At 41.7% G+C, this 8,851-nt stretch overlaps 1 non-coding gene across 1 annotated transcript; it reads right to left on the bottom strand.

Moving 5' to 3' along the window:
* Nucleotides 1-1,550: 1,550 nt before the first annotated feature.
* Nucleotides 1,551-1,654, bottom strand: LOC113834648. Its single transcript, XR_003483356.1, has one exon. It is a non-coding gene; the product is annotated as a U6 spliceosomal RNA (small nuclear RNA).
* Between the last annotated feature and the right edge of the window lie 7,197 nt (nucleotides 1,655-8,851).

Raw genomic sequence — 8,851 nt, 5'->3', positions numbered from 1 at the left:
GGTATCTATCCAGAAAATTGTCCATTTGCTTTAAATTTTTGAATTTTGTGGAGTACAGGTTTTTAAAGTATGACCTGAAGATTCTTTGGATTTCCTCAGTGTCAGTTGTTATGTCCCCCTTTTCATTTCTGATTTTGTTAATTTGCATGTTTTCTCTGTCTTTTGGTTAGTTTTGATAAAGGTTTGTCTATCTTGTTGATTTTCTTGAAAAAACAACTGTTTGTTACATTGATTCTTTGTATTATTTTCTTTGTTTCTATTTTATTGATTTCAGCCCTCAATTTGATTATTTCCTGGCATCTACTCCTCTGGGGTGAGTTTGCTTCTTTTTGTTCTAGAGCTTCCAATTGTGCCATCAATTCTCTAGTGTGACTATTCTCCAGTTTCTTCATGTGGGCACTTAGTGCTATGAACTTTCCTCTTAGTACTGCTTTCAAAGTGTCCCATAAGTTTGGGTATGTTATGTCTTCATTCTCATTGAATTCTAGGAAGTCTTTAATTTCTTTCTTTTTTTTTTTAGTTCCTTGGCCCGGGAATGGTGCAATTGGGCATTGTTCAATTTCCATGAGTTTGTAGGGTTTCTGCTATTTGTGTTATTATTGAATTCTAACTTTAAAGCGTGGTGGTCCACCTGGGCAGTGGTGGAGCACACCTTCAATCCTAGCACTCTGGAGGCAGAGGCAGGAGGATCTCTGTGAGTTCAAGACCAGCCTGGTCTACAAAATCTAGTTACAGGACAATCTCCAAAGCCACAGAGAAACCCTGTCTCATAAAGAACAACAACAAACAAAACAATTAAATAAATAAAGCATGGTGGTCCGATAAGCTACAGGGGGGTTATTCCTATATTTTTTTGTATCTGTTGAGGTTTTCTGTGTTGCTGAGTATGTGGTTGATTTTAGAGAAGGTTCCACATGGCACTGAGAAGAATGTGTTTGGATGGAATGTTCTATAATGTCTGTTAAATCCAATTGGACCATAACTTCTATTGGTTCCTTTCTTTCTTTGTTAAGTTTCTGTCTGGTGGTCTTGGCTAGTGGTGGGAATGGAGTGTTGAAGTCTCCCACTATAAGTATGTGGGGTTTTTATGTGTGATTAAGTTTTAGTAATGTTTCTTTTACAAATGTGGGTGCCTTTGCGTTTGGGGCATAGTTGTTCATAATTGAGACTTCTTCCTGATGTACTTTTTCTGTGATTAATATGAAATTACCTTCTTCATCTCTTTTGATTGCTTTTAGTTTGAAGTCTAATTTGTTAGATATTAGGATTGCTATACCAGCTTGTTTCTTGGGTCCATTTGACTGGAAAACCTTTTCCCAACCCTTTACTCTGAGGTAATGTCTATCTTTGAACTTGAGGTGTGTTTCTTGTATGTAGCAGAAGGATGGTTTCTGTCTTCGAATCCATTCTGTTAGCCTATGTCTTTTTATAGGTAAGTTAAGACCATTGATATTGAGGGATATTAATGACCATTGATTGTTAATTCTTGTTTGTTTTGGATTTGGTGGTGGTGGTGGTATTGAGTGTGGATACCCCCTTTTTCTTTTGGTAAAAATATGGAACACTGCAGGAATTTGCATGTCATCCTTGGGCAGGGGCTATACTAATCTCTGTATTTTTCCAATTTTAGCATATGTGCTGCCAAAGCGAGCACTGTGGTTGTTTTTTATGAGATGTTGGTGAAACCTGGTTACAATACTTGTCTGAGTCACTTAAGAGTTTTTCCAAAGCTCGACAAATTAAAATGTCTCTGGATCCACAAATTCCTCTTTATAAAACTCATCACATACAAGAAAAGTGTCGACAGTTTCTAGGAGAGGTACGACTGTTGCTTCCTGGATTTCAGCTTTTACATAGCATCTTTTTTTCTTATCTTTATTTTCACTGCTAATGATGCTTCTGTTTCCTGTCTTGAACACCTCCTATGCTAAAAGATAGCGACAGTGGGGACTATCTGTATTTCTGGTGACTAGAGCAATCAGGCAGTGGGAATGGATTTCAAAGAGAGAAAATGAGGAATGCCCTAATCGTGTGTCCCCAGAAGCAGTTATTAACAACATACTTCCCTCCCAGTGCCTCCGCTTGTTAAGCACAGTTCTTCAAGACACTGCTCCCTGACGATTCCAGGAGTAAAGCAAAGAAAGCCTGTCTATGTTAGCTGGGTTAAAACAGAAGGGAAATCATGCAGTGGCAGGGCATGCCTTTAATGCCAGCACTCAGGAGACAGAGGCAAACAGATCTTTGTGAGTTCAAGGCCAGGCTGGTCTACAGATCGAGTTCCTGGACAGCCAGAGCTACACTGAGAGATCTTGTCTTGAAACAAAAATCCTAGAAACAAACAAACAAATTACTGTTACATCCATGTAGTTTTGCACTTGTATCACTGGTGTGTCAAGTACTTTTTAGATGCCTCATTTACACCGAAGAATGGACACTCACTCTGAGTCTGTGCACACTGGCTGCTGGCTTAGTATTTTGCACTGTATGCATGTTGTTAAAAAAAAAAGCCAGACTCAATTCAATGAACACCTAAAGCAAATGACTGCCATATTCCAAAATAATAGGATACTTTGGACTGTGCAATTTGGGGTTTCTTTGTATTCTCCATTGATTGGATAATGATGAAATACTCTGGACTTGGAGAAATTCAGACCAACACCTGCAGGTCAGTGATGGACTGTAAGGAAATCCAGAACCCACCAACTAGTGTCACCAATCAGTGACAAGGGCCACTGATGAAATGATGTCATGCATAAAGCAGAGGCCACACCTTTGGGACACACCTGGCCTGGTTATGCCTGAGAAAGCTATGGTTGCCTAAGTAGTAGTGCCTAGGGGTTTAAGGGTTTGAAAACCAAGAAAAAAGAGCAACCTAGCAATTTAGAGCAGGAACAGGGTCCCCAGGAGGAGGGCCCCTGGAGCCCTGGGTAACCGACTTGATTTATAACAATGAGAAAAGCTTCTGTGGTCTTGGGTTACCTTTAGGGCTTTGCAGACATCCTTACAATGCAAAAGCCGGCAGGTGACAGGGAACAGAACAAAGCATGCAGTGCCATGCAGAGGCAGTGCTGCCGGAAGATGAAATCTTATCACCTTAATTAAAAAGAGGCAGACCAGGGTTAGGAAATGGAGACATGCCCAGTAACCTAGGTAAGAAAACCAAATCCTCAAGGCTGTATTTGGCAATATTCCATTATTCAGATAATTGCCATTTGGCTCCTGGTCTTTCAGCTACTAGAAACCTATATCACTGGCTCTTTAATTTAGGGATAGAGCACTGTGGATTATACCTGACCAAGTATTGTTGGACACATGACAACAAGATTTCCCTGAAAGCAGTCAGAATGGATAAAATATGAAAATAAATAACAGCATCTTTATTATCTGCCAACAGCATGGTGATTTTTAAAAAAATATTCATCAATTTTTTTTCTTGACATCCTGTCTGAGTGGCTGTCCTGTGCACAGTCATGGTGGTATCCAAGGTCCCTGCAGGTTTATGGTGGCTTTAGAAGGTTCTTGTACATAGATGCCATGAACCACAGTTCCTGGGATTTGTCATTTGAATGTTCTAAGTGACTACCAGGAAATGCTGAGTCTTCCATTTCTCTTCTCACAGAGATTTGAAGTCATCTTTTCTGTATTTTGTAATCACATGAAGGGAAACACATTTGACAAAGTAACTGGAGTTATTGGTACAATTTATAATTTTGCTGACATATAATTTTCCAGTCAAAATAAATTGTGGCTATTTTATATTTGTTACACAGTAATTTCAATTATTTCTCTTTTTCAAGAAAAAGTAAAATATTTTATGTTATAATCTTTAGCTACAGCTTTCTTAAATCAACAAGAAATAGGCCAGAAAACCAAAGATTTGTGGTAAAATAATGAACCAAATTCCAATTCAAAGTTTTAATAAATGTTGATCTGTACTTAGTTGTAAACTGCAGACCAGTAATGCCACCTATGCTTATCTGCCATGATTTTTATAGGGCCCACTGGGAGAAAAGAAAAGATGTCCAAAATTGCCTTGGAAATTTTAACACTACATTCTCATAAAGAATAAAATCATAAAATCAGATGATTTAGTTTAGAGTGTTTGTGCTAATTCCAAATACCAGCAATGCTTGTACCATCTCTGTCACCAAGGAGGGCATAGCCTCAGCTTGCCCAGGCCATGGGCCACCAGCCTGTTTCCTAGGCATGTGGTTAATCACACGTTGAGGGCGTCTTTTCTGAAAACTAAAGCCATCAGTCCGAAGATGCCTTTCACAGCATCAAAATTAATTGACTTCAACACAATGACATGAGACTGTTGACTCATTTCCCAGAATGGAATCACAGCAGCTAGACTTTGGCAGAATATTCTAATCTAAGTTCCCATCCTGGGTGTATATTCCTTTTTGAAATGGAACTGTACAAATTGTGTGATTCAAGCATAAATCACAGGCATTGTGGGGCTAGCACTTTAGAATTTTAGAACCTGGGTGAAAATAACTCAAATCGAATTTTGTTTTTTTTAGAATTCAGTAAGTTTTTAAAAGCAACTTAATGATGTTCAATTTGAATACCTAATGTACCCAAACAAGTACAAATGTAGGCTCCGTGTGTCATCACCACAGTCAAGACAAGACTTTTTCACCCTCCTCCCAAACATCCTGTAATTCCTTTTCTATAGCCTATTCCCAAGCTTCTGGCCCCAAAGCAAATATAAAAATGTAACCTGCTTCCAAAAGTTCAATGAATTTCGGAATAATAAGCATTGTGTTAATTTTGTAGTGTAGTTTTAGAGATTCTCTTATGTTGTTGCAAAAATCAGCTCTATCCGTTTGACTGATTATATGGAAATGACAGAATATGTTTACTGTTAACCCGCTGATGCAAATCTGAATGTGATTCCAGTCCTCAGCTGTGGCAGAGCTGCTGTCTTCAGGCATAGGTGCATGTTTCTGTTTCTTTTAACTAAGTGTTTAAGGATGGGATGTCCTGGGTCAAATGAAAACTGGATGCTCTTATGCAAACTGATGTCTTTTCTCTTGTCACCCCAGTGTGAGCATCGTCATGCTTTCGGTGTGCTCATGAGGTCTCTCTTAGTGACAAAGTATTGTGATTTGAGGATTCAGTGCTTGGCGATGGATCTCTTTAGCATCTCTCCTGTTTGGAGTCATCCACACATCTTTTGTTGGGCCTATTCAAATTTATTGCTTTTGTTTGTTTTGTTCTCTAGTTTGACTTCTTAGCATTGAGTTTTAATAAAGCTTTATGTATTCTTTACTTAGTCATTTATCAGATCCCTTCCTCTCACTCTCCCTCTGTTTTTCTTTTTCACACCCATGCACCCACACCCATGCCCAAGAACACGCAACAAAACTAAAAAGTCCCCCCCCACCCACCGCACACACACACAGCACAACACTAGCAAAGCTGTGAGTCAGTGCGGATGAAAGTCTCCTGATGCACATGAGTGATGGAAAGGGACCGTTTTCAGGTCTTCATCATCACTATCCTGCAGACAAACCTGCTCCCCAGCACAGATGACTCACCAGTCCGGGAGACACAGAATGAGGAAACAGTGTGGTGCACGTGGTGAGCTCAATGAGATTCACAGTGCAGGCTGTAAGGATTCTGGAGCTGAGCCACCTGCTGCAGCAAGAAACTGTGCAGTGGACGTGGGGGAGGATGAATGCCTGAGGAGTCACCGTGAATCTGGAATTGGCCAAGACAGCTCAGCTCCTTCCAGAAATGCCAAGTCAGAGGAGCTAAACAGTGTCCACCTGAGGTGCAAGTAAATATGAGACCAAGGTTACAGGGCATGAGTCAGTGAGGATGTTAGGTGCCTCACTTCACCATGCTCATCAGATTTACAGTCAGTTCTCCAACAGCTTGTACCTATGACGTCTTTGGCTCCCTGTGGTCAGCTGAGGAGAAGGGAAAGTTGAATCTTGGTTTAAAAATATAGCTGCTTTACAGTCACATGCCACACTGACTCTAAAAACAAGAATAAAGAAGGCAGGAAATCTCTCTAATTAGCAGAGAGATGGAAGCCGTGTTGAGCTCATACTCTGTCCTGAGCTGCACACCCAGCTCTTGGAGCACATTCTTGAGATGCAGCTGCAGTATTTTCCCATAGGAGAAGTTCTATACTATACACAGTGGGATGCCCTTTGTAGTTCACCATAACTATGCACTTTCTCAGGAGGGAGACACCGAGGTCTTTGGAGAAAGCAGGAGGAGGATGCAAAATTACCAGAGATGCTCTCAGGGCCCCCTGTACTTTTCCTCCTGTGACTCCAGGTTGTGCAAGGTGTTCAGGCCTCAGTCAGAAAGGTTTCCTGTGGGGCAGCTTCAGTTTGTGTCTTCTCCAAACGGCACGATGAGACAGTCTCATTGAGGCAGGGTGGTTGGTATCAGCAGGGGGAGGGAAGGTGCTTGATTTTACAAAAGAAACAAATGAACACACACAGCACGTGCACCACACCTACACACATGCACAAACATACCACACATACACTGGCGCACAGGCACAAAAGCATACACCAAACATACACAGGTACACATATATACAGCAACAGCACACATGACAGGCCTGTACATGTGCACACCATCCTGTGCACACAGTGAACCCAAATCCTTAGGCATTCAGGGAAGTTGCTCCTGTGTGAGCTGGAGGTAGCTTTGTTAGCCTCCCTTTTCTGAGATTCCCTCAAGGAAATAGAGTTACTGGAGGATGTCTCTGGAAGGAAATACCTGCAGTGCTGGGGCTGGGGAGCAACTGGATCATTGTGATTAGGTTGGTGTGTCATACAGTGACCCTGCTGCTGCACATAAGGAGGCTTCAGTCTTGCTTTTCCCCCTCTGGGACGGTCACAACTGCTGTGCAGTGGTCAGTGCGAGCAAAGAGCATGGTCTATGTCCAGACTTTTCTCCCTCCTGTTCTTCCCTTCTCCTTTCCTTCCCTCCTTGGCACTCCCCCTCCTTTCCTTCCAACCCTTCCTTTCTTGGGAGAGTGTAATAAACCCTCAACTGCGGTCTGAAGACACCTTACCTTCCACTCCCTCCCCCAACAATCTAACGTGGGTCAGTTGATCAGGTAAGGTGACAAAGATCTAAAACTTTCATTTGTTATATGCAACTGGAGATCTCTGGATGGAGGAGAGAAAAGTGCTTGTAATGTAATATCTTATTGATTCTTTTAGAATTCCATACAATGCATTTTGATTATTTTCAGCCTTCACTCTTCTTTACTTCACTCCCTTAACTTTTCTCAGTTATATGTCTTACCTCCCTACCCCTCTTAACTTCATGTCTTATCTTCCTCCTCCTCCTCCTCCTTCTTCTGTTTCTCCTTTCTTTTTTTTTATTAGTAAACAAGATTAAAAGAGACAGCAGCAGCAGCAGCAAAGGAGGAGGATAGATGAGTAAGTGGAGCTCTGAAGAGCTTCCTAACGCAGGAGCTGTGACTTTCAAACCAGTTTGTGATTAACTCAGTTTTCAAAAGCAATGGGAGAGATTTAACTTATGCTAGAACTCACTGGAAGACAACAAGCAAGCCCATCATTTTGAAATGCAAATACCATGCCTTAAAGAAACAGGAATCATAAAGTTTTTTTATCTCAAAAGAGGAAAAGGCCATTTGTTTTCTTAATGCTGCCTTAATTTAAAAGGCAACTACAGCTTTATGTTTTTAGCTATATGTTACATGATGCATGTGGTTGCTAAGTTATAGCATGACCTGGCTGCCCAGAGCTTGCTCAGTTATCAAACACGAAGAACCAGAGGATAGAAATGACCAATTTAGACCATAATTGGTCTTCTCATTGAGCAAGAAGGAAGATGCTGGGTAACCAAAGATGGGCAGTCATTACTGCTCTGTTTCCCTGAAGAACTTCTCCTTCCATCTGCCTTCAGCAGCCTGAACCTGGGTTCAGGATCCATGTTATAAAGAAGTTTCTTCTGTCAGGCTGGCATGTAGGTCATTCATGTGGATGGATGAGTGACTGAGAAGCAGCTGCCTCAGGGAAGGAGATTTTTTTTTTTTTTTCTGAGGAGGAGGAGCTGTGTAAGCATTTGCAGACTGCTGACTAGCTGACCCCGGCAGCTGCTGCCTTCACTACTGATCTGCAGCCCTGGGCTCGTCCTGCAGGTGTCACTAGAGGCTCTGCAGGCGGGACCTGGTGTTAACTCCCTAGAGCTGCCTGGTTTTTCTGGGCTTGCCTTCCCTTCCCGCCTGCCATTGCAGGAATGTATTTATATCACGAAACTGAAATGGAAATGAGCAGGTCAGTCTTTCACTCCTTTTATTGACATTTGTAGCCAAAGTGCTATCTGAAGATGGATTCAACCTGCAGGAGGTGCGGAGGGTTGTGATCTAACAGTGTGTATAGCTCGAGAAAAAGACAAGATAATTGGAAGAAGAGCTTCCAAATACCCTTCTTTGTGAATTAACTGTGGAACTGACAGAAGCAGGGCAGAACAACTAAGTTTTATAGGTGCATTTCTCCAAGGGAAATGCAGATGGACCAGTGCCCAGGGGACAGTGAGGTGACTCAATGTCTTGATACGAAATGTGGCTGGACTCTGACCAGAGCTGTATGAAGTGCGAGGGCGTTTAACTCATTGTTAAGAGATCTACAGTATGTTTGCATCAGTGCTGGACTCCACATTTCATTTATACGACCTTTCTCTCCTGCTGCAGAAACAGCCCAGCCCCCAGCATATGAAAAATGGTATCTGCAACCAGTTACTGCCATCTCTCAATCCTACACTGTCAAGCTGATCATGGTCTTAACAATTTTACTTGTCCCTTTCTAACAGTGTTAGAGTGTGGATTGGCTCGCTAAAGAACACC

This window comes from Cricetulus griseus, chromosome 3, assembly GCF_003668045.3.
Source record: "Cricetulus griseus strain 17A/GY chromosome 3, alternate assembly CriGri-PICRH-1.0, whole genome shotgun sequence".
NCBI lineage: Eukaryota > Metazoa > Chordata > Mammalia > Rodentia > Cricetidae > Cricetulus > Cricetulus griseus.
This window is presented reverse-complemented; position numbering and strand designations above follow the sequence as displayed.